We start from the raw sequence: 18,745 nt of genomic DNA on the forward strand, positions 1-18,745 counted from the left end.
CAGCATTCTCCCTTCGTCAATGTACTTAAACTTTGTATGTGAGTCAAATATTTATAGAAGTTATAAAACTGAAGATCAATCGCTGCAATCTGCATTTAAATACTGGTGAAGGTGTTATCTCAGAAAGACAGTTACAATGTTCCCAATAAACCTTTGTGAATTGAAGTTTTGTTATTGTGAGAAGAACAGTTGAACAATAGATAAAGGATGTTCAATCCCAGTCTACCTGGTTTATGTGTGAGTAATTATATTTTCACGCTAAAAGGGACAGTGCTCATTTTACAAAATCCTCTTTTGAAACGCCCACTGTCCTATCTGACATTGCACAAGAGGAAAGGAACCACCAGTGCATTGATGAGGGGGTATAGCTCAGTGGTAGAGCATTTGACTGCAGATCAAGAGGTCTCTGGTTCAATTCCAGATGCCCCCTTTCTTATAGACTGTTTCAATCTTCTCATCCTCAAAACTACCCAAGTTGTATGACAACTTTACCATTCTACTGACTACAGTTAATTAATAGGCTCTACAGTTTAGGATTATATCTAGATTGCAGCCTCTTGGTCCACTGTTGGGCATTATATTTGACACCCCTTATCTCCAAGGAAGATAATATTCCTCAAACTTTACTCATCTCTCTCACTTTAGTATGAGCATGAGAATTACTCAATTTCAAAAATATTATTCGTATGCAAGATGCTTCCAGAAGCCATATAGTTCATGTGCAGATGGCCTTTGACACTGTGTGGGAGCAAAGAATGCAAAAACAATGAACTAATAATGAAGCTATGATCTTAGTAGCATGTGACACACAGAACAAAGATGATTTTCCAGCAAAACATTCATGTATATTTCATTCCATCTGAATGAGTGGGTTTGGTGCAGGTACTCTGTTCACTATGATTTCATTGGCGTTGCTTGAGTTGACTGATTTTGTTTTACCGAATCAACAGGAACATTAGAGAAGGAGTAGCAACCTCCACATCATTGTCCACATCAATATAATACTTATCATCTTTGCCCACTCTGGGCAAAGGCTTTTCAAGTTGGCGCCAGATTCTGGACAATCTAATCCCACGTGTGAGGGGGCGTGGCCCAGTGCTAGATCAAAAGTAATAACTTTTTGTCAGTGTGAGTTTTTTCCTGCAACTAATCTTACAACTTAAAAACCTTTATGATGGATGAATAAATACATAAGTGATCCTGAAGGAAATTCAATATCTACGCTACCACCATCATTGCCTCGATCATTGATTAATTGAGGGTGTGAATGTGTGCGCAGGTGTCTTTTATTAGGCCGAACAAGCCAACTGTCGCTGACATTCCTGATGAGGAAAATTCTCTGAGATTTCACAGATTCCTGAAAAATATTCACCTCTGATGCTGTGCCTCCCCACACAACGCCACGACAGGCACTCAATCATCTCCACAATATTCCACATCTGTTGCAGTTTAGTGTTTTAATGAGTGTTTGCCATGCTTCCAGAAGTCTATTAGCAACTCCAAAGAATAATTACCCCCCCTGCTTTCGCATTCTGATTTCATCCCTTTACTTGTTGTTTTTGTCTCTTGTGGGATTTTGGTTCTTGTTTTTGTAATGCAGGATGGCAAAGTTCAGTCACGGCTTATTGTTCACCAGGAGAGAGCTCCGCAGGGAGCGTCCTGATATACTCCAACAGGAGAAGCCATACAAATTAGGGAGCCATGACAATGAAAAGCAGATGTGACGGTGATGCAGTTAAATTACTTCACTGCCTTGTGAGAACAGTAAGAGACAATGCAGCGCTTCATGCCCAATTGCTGAAGACACTCTGGCAGCTATTTGAAAATGAAAGACTAAATAAAGGCCGTAATAAATAGTTCTTCTGCACACGAGCGAGTAGATGGACAATGACAATGATGGAGGCCTCCAGAGTGTCATGACTCCCAGTTCATGTTCTCCTTGGACTTGCAAGTTTTATTGTTGAAAATCCCTGTTAATAGCAATCCAGCTTAGTCGTCTGACCATACGAATGTTTGCGTACTTGCCATTGTTAATGTTTATAGCATTCATGTGTGTGCTTGTATTACAAAAACAAACAGCAGCATTCCACTCAAGATCCTGAGGTACCTATGAGATGAAGGATTTCTTTGGATAACTTGGTTATGTACTTACATGTGCTCGATAAAGACATGATTATCCAAAGGCCTGACCATTAAGCATACAGGGGTTGTAATCAGTAACTAGCAGATGTGAAGGACAGTTAACAATTTGAACAAGACAAAAAAGTGTGTAATCATTTAAAACGTCTGTATCTACTTCCTCCGGTGATATTAAAGATGTTTTTGTTCCAGGTTGAACGTCCTCTGTAGAAAATTCAATTGGTTTGAATCTACTACCAGCCAGTTTCTGATACTGAACACTATAAAAGCCAGACGGACTTCATTCAAAAGAACAATCCACCAGTGCCCTCAAAATGTTCACATTGATGTTCGGATGCTTTAAATTGGTTTATTAATGGTATGTGCAACACAAATGTAGCTGCCTTTTCTTGGATTTTGTTGGATTGTGATGTCAGATTAAACACCAGAGATTCCAGGTTTCACATTGCCTCTTTTATAAATCCATGGGTTGTAATTTATCTGGATTCTCTCACCATTTAACCAGCTGCATAAGCTTCTTTATTTCAATGATCGCTTAATTGCTATTAATATGAGAGAATTGGTGGTAAATGACAGCAGGAGGAATCCGTTCCTATTAAAGGATGGACCTTAATAATGCCAAATAGGGTTTGCCACATGGCCTCGGCTCACATGCCACCTGGCAGACAATCCCGGCTCCACAAGCCGTACCCAAACATGCACCTCGATCCCAAACCATCCACCCTGGTCAGTTGGGGGAATCTGGCCTGTTTTGAGGGATTAATTCCTGCCGCCATCCTTGGTTCAGCTTCAGCCGTGGAACAAGAGCCGTTTCCACCCCACAGGGCAGCGGTTTAGCTTTTGTCATGGGTCCAACTGGGCTGATCCTCTCATATTAAATGGATTAGCAGAGGCCTTGTTCTACTGTCAGGAGCTTGTGAAAAGAATAGGCATTTCGCAAGTTGGCATATATTTTGACCAAACGTATAGCAGTGAAAGTCAACTATGTTAAGATCAATATTTCAATCTGTGCACCCCGGGTTGTTAAAGTGAGTGACGTGTGAGTATTTCTGCAGGCTAGTGTCAGAAACATGATTCTTAGCTGACCTACCTAAACATCAGCCTTGTTTAGCTCTTGTAGTATCCGTGGGAAACTGTGGCATTAGTGCTGCTTACAAGGCTTTTGATTTCCCGTGGGAGACATCCATGACAGAAGCAGGTTAGTTTAGGACTTGAATGCTGCTGCGTGGCATGACTGGAATAGAACAGATCAGGTTGCAGATATCAGGGAGAAATCACATGAGGGATGTGTGTCTCCCCCTTCACACCGGCTACACACCAGGCCGCAACGCTTTGCTATAGTTTTGCCTGTTTAATGTACAAACCAAGAATTTGTGAAGTCATCAAACATCATTCTCACTTCTGGAAGACTGCCGGTCATTGAGTAGTGATGGACAGCAGGTGCTCCTTCCTGCCTGTGTCATTGTGTTAATCTCCTTCACAAGGCAGCTGAATTCTCGCTCTCACAGGCTTCCATGGAGGCGCCACACTAATCACTCTGTTTAACAGGAGGCTGTTTTGGCTCTCACTGCACTATAGATTTGCTGAGATCAGGCCGGACACAGTCCTGACCCTGGATCAGCCCTGGGATCCTGCACTGCACTGCTAAGCTTGTGTCTCTGTTTCTGGCTGGTGGTCTTAACAGGGATGTTCACAGTGATGTTGGTATCTTGACAAATGAGGGAAAACTTCACTGTAATAAATTTTATGTTTTGCTTTTGAACCTTCACTGTACAATACCATGTACTTGGCTGCTCAATTCATCTTTTACGGTGCTCACTATTGTGACCCAGGGGGGGAAAACACTTCAAATAGAGACGTCTCAAAGCTTTTCACATCACTCTGTCACATTCACCCATTCACACATACATCAAACAGGATAGCTGCCATGCAACTTGGGTTACAGGGTCTTTCAACCCATAGATGGAGCAAGATAGTGGGTCGGACCACTAACCTTTGACTGAGTCTCGACCTGCTCTACCAACTGAGAAATGGCTGCTATTAATGATTTGTTGCTGCATCTTGATTTTTGTGTACATCTTGTTGTTTGTGAGGATAGAGATGTTCAGAATCAGAATTTGTGTGTGTGCGATAAAAATGTACTCCTGTAATATGTTTTGTGTGTGCAACCTGTATACACATGAGCCTGCCAGTCTACACTGAGGGCATTGAAAACCCAAAGTAAAAGACTAATCTCACAACAGAGAGGCCCCTAAAATCCAGATCTTTGAAGACATCACACCGGAAGTAGAGCTGAAGCCAGAGACATTTAGAGCTGCTCCCAGGTCTCAGTATGAACACACATACAAACTATAGGACAAATTTTGATAGGCACATATAAATCTGCATTTGCACATGTCTAACAAGCATTCACCTAACCTAACATAAGGCCAAGTGGAGATCAAGACTTCAAGAGGCCGAGGCCGAGTCAAGATCACGATCTTAAAAATGTTTCCTCAAGGAACCACAACACACTAATAACCACAAACAAATCTTATTACAGACTCACGGATATCATTACACACATAAAGATGTCAACACTCAGACACAAATCGAGATACACAAAGTTGTGGAAACTTTCAAAATGACCTTTACTATTGTTGTGCTTTTTATGATTAAATAACATTTGTACACATTAGACAGTCACGGTACGAGGTAATAACTTTCAAGGTACAAAGAAAGCTAAAAGAAGAACAGCTTAGTTTAATAAGACAAATAGTAAGTTTCCATGATGAAGAGAAACATCCCTGGGAAGGTTTTTGTCTCAGTACATCCTGGGAAGTGTACTAAAATAGTAGGTTTCCTTATTTTAAGCTTAATTTAAAGGGTTGAGAAAACTATGACGGGTCCATTCATTCAAGTCTTCACGGTTCATGTGAAAATAGTTTGTATCTGTGAAAATACTTCCCAAGCATTTTAATTCAAATATACAACTAATTTGTATGTTGGTGTTTAACTAAACAATGAGGATTGATCTGTTTGTTGTTCTATGGTGAAGCTGGAGCCCAGCGTGTGTGTATGAGAATGTTTTGTGTGGGTGGGTCTTGGCATGTATAGTTAACACAGGTTCCAGTCAGGCTTGGTCACTACGGCGAGTCGCCCCCGCCTCCGCCGGGCTGGGACCCGGTATTATTCAAGTCTGTGTAGTCCATTCACTGAGGCCGGGCCAGCCCTCGATTGAGGCCACACTTACTGGCTGGCCCTTTCCCACAACCTCCAGGCACCTTGGAGGAAGTCATCCATGCATAACTGTGCTCCTTAATCAAAGGCTGAATGTCCAAGTCGTCCCGGAGGTTGGCTGCTGCGAGTGCGGCATTAGCAAAGCACATGCTCTCCTTTCACGGGGAAACAATGCCGCCTATTGTGCTGGGCCACAAGTGTCTTTTCTGATTTAAAAGAGGGATCTCACAGGCAGATAGACAATAACGAGAGACGAACGGGAGCAACACACAGGTTACGCTCAGGACTTCACGCCACCAGGAAGATTTTAAGAAGCACCGTCACACTCTGCTACATCTGATATCGCAGAGGGTCTCATCAGCTGCCTGAGCTGCAGGGTGGTGTTCTCCGCAACTGCTGCGACGAGCTAAATGTTTCTCTGCTTCAAACTGTTGTAACACGCTCCATTAGGCCTCTTGCAGGTGTCAAAATAGGAGCCTAGTGTGATGAATGGATGGGACCACTGGATCCGTTCCACCACAAAAACTTCATATTACTTACACTGTAAGGGTGAAAAACATTCCTCAAACATGACCCCCCCCCCCCACACACACACACACACACACACACACACACACACACGCACACGCACACACACATACTTCCACACACGGTTTATAAATAGTAGTGACCCATCTTTTAATAGGACATTGTTTTGTCTATTGTTTTTCCATCTCAGTTCTGTCCTGATCAGTGATGCTGAAGCTTGGTGGTAAACATCCTCTGACCCTGTGAACTCCTATTGAGGGACTTATCCACCTCCATACTGTCTCTTCATGTCTCTCCATGAGAAGGATGTGCCACAAATACATTTCCAAATACAAACAATTCTCTTCAATTAGAAGTGCATAGATGTGTGTGTTGAAATGTCCCTTTTTAAAATCCAGTTTGTGCCAAAGATATTTGACTTTTTGGACAATTTCCAATCAATATTGTCTTCACAACGTTTTGCAGCCAGTTTGAGCTCCTTGTTGAGCTAATTTTGCTGCAGCAGGATGTTCAGTTAAATTTCTTTAACGACAATCTGCATATTACATCACAGCAACTTCTACTAGCAGGCAAGAATAAATAATTCATTGAAAGTAGTTTTAATATGATTCTTTTTTGGTATTTTATTTGCTTTGTTTAAATGTGTTTATGTTTTGTTATATATTTGTATCGCATGACTGTATGCTTCAGATGTTCTCCTTCTTTACAAAATTTGAAAATTAGAAAGAAAAACAACAATCGTCAAGTCGCCAAAACACAAATCTCAACAAAGACTCATTAAATTTAGAGATTGTTTATGTCTTCTGGTCTGGAAGAAGTCATGATTATACAAGAGCAATCAGAGATTTCTGACCTCTGCCAAAGGTCAACATGGACACAGGGAAATGACACATATTCCACATCAGCTTTATTCATTTATTTAGTTTAGTGATAATGTGATTTCATTTCATAATTTGAAAGAACACAAGATAAGACAATATATTGCAAAATTAAAATGTCCTATTGTAACAATTATTTTAATGAGGATCACCACCGAAATTCAACGGGTTCTTTCTTTGGTCAAAATGCACACGTGTACCTATTTTCATGAAGATCAGCTCATTCGTTTTTGAGATATCTTGTTAACAGACAAACAGGCAAATAAATGCAAATGATTTTCTAACTTCCTTGTCGGAGGTAAAAAAAAAAAAAAAAAGAAAGACTAATAAAAGATTAACAAAATTACAATATGTCTGATATATCTGACTTCCAATTACACATTTTGGCCAAAGAGCTTGTCAATTGTCAAAAAATGGCTATTTATGTGAAATTCACCAGGACATCTGACATTAAGCAGAATCCTCTGCATAGTGTCGACCAGAGAGGGATACATACTGTAGGCTCTATTGCTCCTGGAAAAATATATCCTCATTTCATCCACACTTTTTAACCCATACTTTCAAAACTATTTGGATTGAGCAGGACTAAAGATGTTCAGGAAATACAAAACAAAGGCAAGTCCGTGTGTAAAGTCCATGTAAAAGTTTTGTAAATGATGAGAACAAAGTATCAGAGATGTTTGTGAATGATGAAGAATTAACTAAAGCTTAAACTATTTATGATGAATTTGGAACTTAAAATTTGTTTGTTAGTTTTTTTAAATCCAATTTCTATGTTGATATTTGGGCTGAATTTGGACAAAACCTTCAAATCTTTTCTTTCGTTTCTCTGAAATTGGTAAAATGTTAAAGAAAGAAAAAAAAAAAACCTTAAAGAAGTTAATAAAATTGCTGTAGACGTGGTTTTTCCTTTTTTTTTTTTTTAACATGATTAGGCTCAGCATCAGGCTGTTTAAGATGAAGAGAAGCCTTTACAGCGACGTTTAGGGGTCTTGGAGCTGGGGGTGTGCGAGAGTGGCGGCTCCCCATTCTTCCCATTATCCGGTTTTCCATTTTCATTGGAATGAGGGCCATCTATCAGGAGCCCTTATAGGTCCTTTCAGAGCCAAATAAAAGGATCACTGATGAACCTGTCTGTGGGCTGCTCAGACATGTGAGGCAACAGATGTGTTAAACTTAGTCAGCTCCCTCACAAAAAGCCTTTAGGTCAATGGTTGAATGGAATCAGTGGAGGACGCGATGAGATTTCACTGAGCATGTGTGAGGAATCTCACATCATAACGAAGGCTTCCCTTCCCTCCACTTTCGGGAGGAAAGAGCTACAAAGGAGAGGTTGTAAAATTGTTACAGGGTCTATAACGGCGCTGTCTGATCCCACAATAAGCCACCGTGGTGTTACGTTACATGGATGTAAAACTACAACTCTCCTTTGTTTGCAAATAGTGGATTGATCCTTGAAAGAATTGCTGTTACTGATCATTTGTAGGTAGTCTAATCGAAAAAGAATAAATTAGATAAAGTTAACACCAATACTTCATGTACTCAATGGGACTTCTAAAGAATATTTGTAGTCTAGTATTACACGTCTTGCTATCTGATTGGCTTTATATTGGCCAAGTGTTTGCTGGCTAGAGGTTTGTCTTATCAGAAAAAATGTGACTTCAATCTACTTTTTTATCACTTATAATGTTCTCAAATGCAATAGCATTAGCAAAAGCTAGAGAAATAAGACGAAATATATCAATTTTGACTAAATTATGTTTTTAGCCCTATAGTAGAAAATTCCTTTCTGATATGATATGATATGATATGATATGATATGATATGATATGATATGATATGATATGATAATTTGTATAAGTAGTTTTCAAAGAAGTGTAACTGACTAATGCCTTACCCCAGAAAATTCAAAACAATGATTGGCTGCTATAACTTTTGTGAGTAAATTTATCCGACACCGACTTAGGTATAATCAGTCTGGTGCAAGTTTTGGAAGAATGGTGTCTTATTGAAGTTGCTATTTGGTACTTTAAAAAATATTGGAGATACAACAAAAAGTAACTACTTACTTTAAAAAGTAATGTATGTTGATAGTGTGCCCTCTAGTTGTACTATGGTCCAATCTGCTGTTGCTGTTGCCTGTTGCCTGTTACCTGTTACCTGAGTCAGTCAATATTAATTTCTGGTATTTTTAACTCCACAGCTTCCCCCTGAAGGGGTTCCAGTTCTTATCAGCAAAGCAAATCAACAAATAAATGGATTTACACACAAATGGCAACAGGATTAATAAGCAACAAAACAGCTGTGATGAAACACAAGCATGCGGAAGTCACCCCATTTGGTAAAAAAATATTTATCCATGGCCTTGCAGGTACTGCGGAAACAAACGAATAATAATGCTACTTACAGCTGAACATCTTTCATGCTGCTGTCAGCGAGTGAGACCAAGGTTTTTCTAAAAATAAAAGCAAACAGCTCAGTGAACAGGACAGAGAGAGACAGCAGCTTCATGGCTGTTTCCATATACAAGCAACAAGGCACCAAAGGATTTTAGTCATTGTGACTGCATTATCAATTTTTGAATAGTAATTAAACTAAAATTAGAACTTATAATGCTTTGTTCTCAACACAGCTTGATGATGCTATTCCCTTAATAATATTACAAATGAATCCGGTGGAACAATCAACATTTATTATTATTGTTATTAGTAGTAGTATTTATTTATTTATTTATTTATCTATTTATTTATTTATTTATTTATTTATTTGTTGTTTGTTTGTTTGTTTGTTTGTTTGTTTGTTTGTTTGTTTGTGTGGTGTGTGTGTTTGTTTGTTTGTTTGTTTGGCTGTTGTTTATTTATTTATACACAGTAGACTCAATGTTATAAAGGATTTCCCACCCAAAAAACTTATTTTGACTCCATGCTTTTTGGTCAGATAACAGCAGAAAACAAGGCAAGGCAAATTTAGATCTAAAGCACCACTGAGACACAAGGCAACTCAAAGTGCTTTACAGAGAAACAAGAGAAAGGTGATTCAGAATTTTAATCTCAAGCAATTACGTTTATGAAAAACATTAAAACAAAGGCATTAAGAAGGGCATAAAAGGGAGAATAAATTAAGTAAACACTTTTTTGAAGAGCGTAGGAACTAAAAGCTGCTTCACTTTGTTTCGTCCGACTCTGGGAACACTTGGTAAACCTCTTAGGTCTGGATGTTTTATATTCTGAGATGTCTATAGTCCCGAGACCATTGAGATCTTTATAGACCAGAGGTAAGATTGTGAAGTCAATCCTTTGGCACACAGGTAGTCAGTGCAGAGACTGGAGCTCAGGTGTAATGTGCTCCACCCTCTTTGTGTTGGTGAGGAGCTACAGCCTGTTGGAAAATAAATGCATTGACAAGTTTCTCTGAATGTTGTTTGGTGAGAAATCCTTTAATTCTTGAAATATTTTTCTGATGGTAGGAAGCTGATTTTGTGATCGTCTTAATGTGGTTATTGAACTTCCAGGCTGACAGAGAGCTGTAAGAGCTTGTTGCTTGGGGCTGAGCTTGCCTCCTTTATTCCTGTGGGAATCCGAATAATCCTGGAGATCACAGCTTTTTTTGTCTCAGCATTAATGTTTCAAGCTACATCCACACCGTATTCTATGTTTACTTCAACCTGCCACTAACCCCCCTAAACATTTTAAAGAATTGTACTTGAAAACGTTGTGTAGATATCATATCACGTCATTCAGTCAGGCTGAATGCAACTTTTGCACCCTGGCATCCCATTGTCGCACCCGAGGAGGAGGAGCAAAAGTCCCCGCATCAAACCCTGGGGAGTAAACAATGGGCGCTTGGCGTGGAGAGCCCGAGGCGAAGCCATCTGTCGCGGAGAGAGTGGAGCCTCTTTGTCAGCTATTGTGGAATGTGGAAGCAGATTGATGAGGGCTGAATGATTCCTTTAGGGCCCGACGGAGCAGCAGGCAGCACAGCGAGCCCCTCTCCTTCTGTCTCCACCCTCACATGATGGAGTCGCCAGACGCTGCAACCTGAAGAGACCAAAAGTGAAAGTATTGTGAGAAGCTTGTAAGTCGGGGAAGGAAGAGGTGTTTTATTTGTCGACTGATTTCACAATAAAATATTCACTGAGATGTTTTGCTCCTCTGCTATGCAGAAGTGAGTCCAGCCTGGGGAATCCCAGCTCGGACGGTGACCTCTGACCCTCCCAGCAGGTGTGTGGTCATGGCCTTTATTGAGGAAAACCAGTCCAGAAGCTCTGTGGTTTTTGGAGTGGGTAGGTCAGTCAGGGGGCGAGGGAGGGGCGGGTGGTAGCAGGGCAGATGTTGTATGCGAAAATCCCCCTGGGGAAAGTGTGCCGCCACCGAGCGAAGCTGCCGGGGCAAAAGGGCGAATCACTGACACAGCCGTGGTTTCCATGGTGCCGCATCACTGAGCCGTCTGTTCCCCAGGACATAAAATAGCACTTTAGGAGAGGGGTCGCTCACAAAAAGAGCCTTTATTTTGCTTCTGGGGCAGGAAGACACCAGCGTCTGGTTCCAAATCAGAGACATGATCAGATGTTCTTTTATTTTGATTGATATTGTCCAGGCAAGAAACTCACGAAACAAAGACTCATAAGTCTATTCAAATTGAAAAGAATGGTAAGAAAGTGATCTACATTTCAAAAGAGAGAGGACATTCTTTCACAGAATATGCTTAGACTATCAGATAGAGAAGTGTTATTGGTGACATCATCGTTTTTTACCAAATGTGCGTCTTTGCCGGTCCACAGCTCAAAGCCTCGCTGGCATTTTCAAATTTCCCCACGCTGGAATCTGTGTTAGAAAAAAACGTTTTCGGGCTCCTAAAACGCCGCACTGTGTGGATGACAGGCGAAAAACGATGCGTTTCCATGAAATGGCGTTCTCATGTGGACAATGCCTTAATTAGACGGTGTCATCCCAGATAGGTGCTTGCCATTTCAACGTCTTATTATAATAAGTTAATTGTTTGTAAATTTTGGACCCGCAGGGTCCTTCACAGAAAAGAAGCTTGAAGTGAGAAAAAAAAAAAAAAACATGCACATATGTGAATGCGACGGGAGGAAACAGGGATGGAGATTTCAGCACAGATGCTGTCCAGCAAGTCCGATGCAAAACTTTGCAGAAAAGACTAGAAATATATGTTTTTTGTTTTATAATATGTTGTATATATAAAACAGTCATTTGAACAGCATAAACTGATGAAGCCACTCATAAAACAGAAAATACATCTTCAAAGACAAAAGACCAAGTCCATCTGATTTGATTTATTTGCTTTTAGACAACTTCAGCCCACATCTGCCTATATGTGTTGACTTTTTTTATTGGACTATGCATCCCATTAAACAGATTTTTTTACTTTTAAAGTGACTTCTTCCAGTATGGTTCATGTTCTGAGTTGGGCACGTGGTATTTTGAGTTCGTGCAGAACTGATCTCACACAGCAAAAATCTCAAATCTTTATCAAGGGGAAGTTAATTTAGCCACGACAAGTATTTTTTATGTCACATGTTGTTTTATAAGGGCCATGTTTGACTGTGGTGTTTGTACACAACAATAAATCGGGGGACTAATAAACAGTGCCTATAATAGGAAACTTCAACGTCCCGAGATGAATTCAGCTGCGGAGCTTCAAAGCCGTGGGCTGCAGCAGAAATAAGAAAGAGATAAAAAGCACAGCTTGCTGTCTGTCCTGCCTGTTTACTGTGGCTGGACTGTGAGTCATTTCCTTTGAGGTGATGGCTGTGGAGGAATGTGACTTTCTGCTGTGTCTTTGATCAAACCCATCGCGGCTTCATCGCGTTATCTCACCCTGCACTAAGTGGCCAATAAAACCATTCACTTTGTCTGACTGGAAGAGGCCCTGCTGATACCGTGCCCCCATCTTTAGGGGCGTCTGGGGGGTGGAGTGGGGTCGGGACGGTGGATGAAGGATGAAGGATTCGGGGGGGGGGGGGGGGTTATTGATGGTACAGTAGTACTTTGTGAACAATATATCACATGCAGCGTCTAGCAGCTAAAGACTTTTCACCAAATAAAGCTTCACGGGCCCTGAAAGTGACAATCATGGAAACTCTTGCAACATTAATAAACCACACAAAAGAACTTTGGACCTCTTAAAGGTTGTGCCCACTCTAATAAACAGTTTGAGTGAAACGGCAGATGACAAAACTTTAAAGATTGAAGAAGTTTGCGAGCAGAAGCTGCCCCACAGTCCTTGTGATATTTTTCAGCTGGATTATTCCAGTTGAGCTCCATAGAGCAAAAGGTTTCTGTCCTCCCACAAAAGGCCTTTTCTACACTTGTGCTCTTAGGCGAAATGTGCATTTCTTATACAGGGACTGTCGGTCCTGTGATGTATGACATTTGTATAACATTAACAGGGTCACAGCCCACAGTCAAGATGATGTGAGGCGGATGAAAGAGAGTGGGTCAGCGCTCTGGACTAATCTTGAACTTTGGGCCGGCATGAAGAAAGCGCAGGTCAGAGTATACTTAGATATGTATCTTCAGCCAATGCTTGGCCACAGTGATTGAAAAGAGCCCTTCAGTGTGCTTCAAAAGAGCGATTGTTGGAGAAACACGTGGGGATCTTCGAAAGTCTGAGATAGATTATAGAGAGCATGAGATAAATAAGAAAATAATAAATCATACACAGTACCAACAGAAACGGAACTTCAACTGAATTCACAAACAAAAACTTAATCACTCCACATACAAACAATACCCATGCAAATCTGTGCTGCTGGAATTCTTGACTCTGATCAACTCTGAAAACAATCATTTACAAAGGAATTAGTAAGAAATTAGTCCTTTACAAGAAATTAGTCAGATTAAATTGGTGAATATATTTAGAAATAGCGTGAGGTAGCATAATGTTGGGCTGGCAAATTTACATAGTCTACCTTTATTGATTTTCGGCAGACACTCCAGATTGCTTGTTAGGTTAAAGGTTAATGTTGGCTGCAGCGAAGCCCAAAGCTCTGAGACCCTGGTCTGATTAAAACCATAGGGAATATCAATCCGTCTATATTGTTCCATGTTCTCTAATGACATCTTCACCTTTTGAAACTTTGTTGTTCCTTTCTGAATTTCATGTTCATGACTCATTGCAGGCCTATATAAACCAATATTACTTTGAAGACAGTGTACAAACACAGAAAGAAGAATAATCTTACACACAAACACATTTTTACACCAAAGAGCAATTTAGTCACCGTTTAATCGCAAACCCGTTTTTTGACAATGGTAGGATGAGCAGATTTCTTTACGGCCTCATTTACGCAACAACAAGTGAGAAAGCAGGATTCTTTGCATTTTCGTTTCAGAAAGGTTTTGCTTTTACAAGGCAACGTTTTGAAAGCGATGTCTGTTCGCGCTGTAACAGCAGAAACACACATGCATGCAGAGAGCAATACACTGTGAACACTAACAAAAGGAGTAAAGAAACAGTTTTTGCCCCCGTTTACACGGAGTCGGCGCATCTTCAAAAAGTTCCACCTGGTTAAATAATTGTGTTTTCAGTGGCTTCGACCACTGTTGTCATGTAAACAGGCTCCCCAAACAGGGCCAAAGAAAAACCCGTGGACCCACAAAGGGAGGATCCAAACTCCAAACAGAAAGGACTCCAAGCCTGGAAACAAGCCTGTACGCGAGCGTTATACCAACAAAACTGGAACGGCTTACTGAATGGCCGAAAACGTCATGTTTAAAAGAGGCCCAATGATTACCATTCCTGAAAAACATTGAAGCCTATTTTTCAACCAGCATACAGTTCGTTCTCTAACAAGTATTCAAAAGAGGAAACGGCACACAAAAAAAGAACAGAAGACGGCAGAAGTGCGGATTCACCCTCCAGGGTGTATGAATGTCTGCACCAAATTTCATGGCCATTTAGTTGTTTTTGAGATGTAACGTCGAGCTCAAAGGGGACGATCCGTGTCACACACAGCTGCCGCCATCTTCAAAGTCATGTGGCAAAAAATAAGATAAAAACACAAGGGAGGAGACAAGCGAACACCATGGAAATGGACAGATTTGTGTCTGAATAGGTTGTTTGTGTAAAGCAAAATGTTTCTTACAAGAACATACGGCGGTATCAACAACTTGTGAAAAACAATGTGAAAGGAAACTAAATGACTGCAGTGGTCTTCTTACACGCATTCAGACAGATAAACCAACACCAACTGAAAAGAAAGGATAAACAATCTGGACAAACACAGACAGAAGATAATTCCTTGTATCGATGTCTTCTGCCAAAAAGGATGCTCTCTGCCTGAACAGAGGTGAAGGGAGGCGTCCTTTCCTTTGCAAACCCCCCTCTGATTAGCAGGAAAGGGTCGTCGTGCTTTGACATCTCTTTGTCTCCGCCGTACGGACGGAAGAGCTCTTGATTTCCCAGGTCATCAGTGCTGCTTCCTTGGTCTCGGCCAAAGTTTGCCTGACCTGACTCGGCGTGTCCTGTGCAGAGACAACGTGAGGATAGTCACATATCCAGGAAAGCTCCACATTGTGACTCTGTCTTTGTTGTCTGTGTGCTGTAAATACCATTCTGTGTGTGTGTGTGTGTGTGTGTGTGTGTGTGTGTGTGTGTGTGTGTGTGTGTGTGTGTGTGTGTGTGTGTGTGTGTGTGTGTGTGTGTGTGTGTGTGTGTGTGTGTGTGTGTGTGTGTGTGTGTGTGTGTGTGTGTGTGTGTGTGTGTGTGTTTTTACAGTAATGCCAAAGGAATTTATGAATGCAGGTGACATATTGGGGGAGTGGTGGGTTCACTATATCCACTATTTTGAATCTTCCTCCCGCTAACTGAAGTAGCTTCAGATAACATCCAGATTATAGAGCATCTTCCGCTTATTAACTGATGTAACTTGCACCAAACTCATTTACAGAAGTGTCAGACAGACACACGCATTGTTGACGGCTTCTTTAATGTGTCGACGATACATAACAACAATACAACTGTGGATCAAACCATTAAAACAAGCTTAATGGAGTTACTGATTAACAAGTTCGCTTTCAATTAGTTACTGCTTCATTTTAAGAATCAACTGTATAAATTATTGAGGTTAAATTGCCCAACAACTGTGATATTATGGCTTGGGTTCAGTTATCATGGAATTAATGAGAGGATCATTGTTACATGTTCAGATTTAAAAAATTCTTTTTATTTCATTCCAGTCCCACGCAACTTAAACGGAGTCTTCTTGAAGCCCGGATATATTTAACATCCAAGGAAGGTCTTCTCGTTTCAGCCACAAAAAACATGACATCAGCCAGCTTTAGCCTACTGCTGCCAAATCCAGCAACAGCCTGGAAATAACATAATACAAGCCAGGCAACAAAATCACAGAGGGATATCGTTTATGGAAATGGCAAACATCAGTTGGAGGGGCTTCAAAGTCTACAGAGATGGTTCACTATCCAAGTCATGCTGTGGTGTTGCATCTGGGGGCCAGTTCAGAACAAGTAATCTTTCTAATTATACCTTTTTATGTGAGCTTTACAAGACTTGATGGCGAGCTCAAACCAAACGGTCAGATATTTGAAAAATGATGTGCATGATGTGTCAATTCATGCTTGTTTGTTTCTGAGGTGGTCGTGTTTAAACTGAAATCCTTGATAAGTTGCAGGGCGTGGAAAAAGAATCTTTGGGATGATTCCCTGGACATTTTCCCTAATCAGAATCCTATCTGTGCGTTGGCAAATTTGTGAATAACAGGACAAAGACTGAGTAGGATGTACAACTTTGACCTCCATCTGTGCAGTTTCCTCTCCAGTCTCCCTGGGTGGGACTCCCTCCACTCCTTCACACATATCTACTGTTCCCTCATCGTGTCTACAGTTATTCGGTCTTGTAGTCGTCTCTCAGATTGGATATGGTGTTTCTCAGGGTGCTAAGGTCAGGGACCCTCGCAGTCGAGGCTTTGTTGCCATTGGGATGCTGCCATTCGAGAAATCAATCTGCACTCATGGAGCAGGAAATCAAAAATAAGCTGTAGAATACACTGAATTAGTAGAAACAGCTAGTTAATCCGTCTTCCTCATAACAATAAAGTCCCGTTTCTCAGAAAACATCTTTGTGCTGAGATCCCCTATGGGAGGAAAATTGTCCTCAGACAAAACATTTTGGGAAATGGCCCAGTGTTTTATCATCTTCTTCAGATAAAGCAAACACTATGACGATTAAAAGATTTTAATTTGCTGGCAGGTGAAAAGTGAGAAACTGAGCAAAATTATTAGGATGAATCCACATAGATTTACAGAAATAGATTAAAGAGTTGTTGAGAACTTTTAGAATGGTTGGAATGAAACATAATCAACACATACGTCTAATTAACAGCTGCAGATTCCCACAAACCTAATATCTATTTAAATACAACTCTTTCAGATTTTACATTTTGTTCCATGAAGACAGGAAGCCAAAGAAGATCAGCATGTGGCTTAAATTTGCCTGGCTTCCGAGTCAGAGGCTTGCAGCCTTTATGGAGGACGGGGTTCAGTCCGATGCACGGTTCAATCCCCTCAGGAAGTGTGTGCATCAGTGCAAGCAGAGGAAGTTTATTCTGCTGCTCAACAGATCGCTGTTTATATTGGGGCCACCTCTTGAGGATGCGGAGTGACTTTGATTTTTTTTCTTTTTCTTTCCATGTGCTTATAATTAAACAAGCCATTTTTTTTCCATGTGATAAGTGAAAAGCAAACAAAGCAATGTTGTTATTGGTACTTCATTGTTCCAGGATTGATAGTCATCGTGGCAAAAACACACTGATCCTCCACTTTAGTGAAGCAACCGTTTATGGTATGTTTTCCCATTCGAATCATATCATAATAGAAAGCCGTGTAAAATAATTAACACACAAATGGAGCTGCAGCAAGAGGGCTCACATGTGGAGCTTTTGCAGGGAGGGGGTAGGGAGGGGGTAACTGGAACTGAACCAGAGACTTCTCAATCTGCAGTCAAACACTCAACCACTGAGCTGAACCCCCTTCCATTGACTGATGAGATAACTGGAAACAGCTTATATGGACATACGTAGATGCTGGAAGCAGCATGCTGGTCCCCCAGTCCTACATCAGGCGAAAGTCTCACAGACTCTTCATGCAAAACACAACTCCTTGTAAGTCTACTGCTTGCTGACTATTGACTTCATCGTCCAACAGTGAAGCAAAAGCAGAGCCATTTGATCTGCGTTTTTATGCTCTTTCACTAAACTATGGACAGGCACCGTGAGAGTTAGATCACCAAACATTTCCTATGAGAAGTTGCAGGAACATCCCATATGTAACTACAGATACACCTCCCCACTTAGTTCTCATTTAATGTCAGGGGGCATCTGGAGTTGAACCAGAGACCTGTTGATCTGCAGTCAAATGCTCTACCGCTGAGCTATACCCCCTATTGGAAACACATGAAATATGGTAGGTATTAAAGGTTATTTGGTGTACAAGGGAAAGCCAGCAGAATGTATCCTGATATTCATCCATTGTTAGCTGAGAACCTCAACTACCTTTAACTAAAAAGGGTAACGAAGAAGAGTGTATCTCTAAAACACTGAATAAAGATGAAGAGTGTTTTTTTCCCATGTTTTGAAGGCTTCAACATTCCTCATCACCTGGTTAGATACACTTGTGTTTATTGTCTAAGCGTAATCAGTATGAACAGCTGGAAACCATTTTTACAAACTTCAGAATGAGGCGACATGAAACATTAAAGACGCAGATATTTAGCTGTAGTCCGGCTCAACATCCAGGCTCTATTAGGTCTGTAAACACATGGACACATCAGGCTGTTCTCTTTCAGCTTAGTATATTTTCATATAAGTTACAGAATGCCATTTAGTCCCCAGAGTCCTAAAATTACAAAACACCAGTTTCCTCCCTTTGAATTCTGGTGGTCTCTCAGAGGCAATCTATCTTAAGATAAGGAGGTTTGCTGTTTGCTTTAATGCTTGAAAA

This window comes from Lipophrys pholis (genome assembly GCF_963383615.2).
Source record: "Lipophrys pholis genome assembly, chromosome: 19".
Taxonomy (NCBI): Eukaryota; Metazoa; Chordata; class Actinopteri; order Blenniiformes; family Blenniidae; genus Lipophrys; species Lipophrys pholis.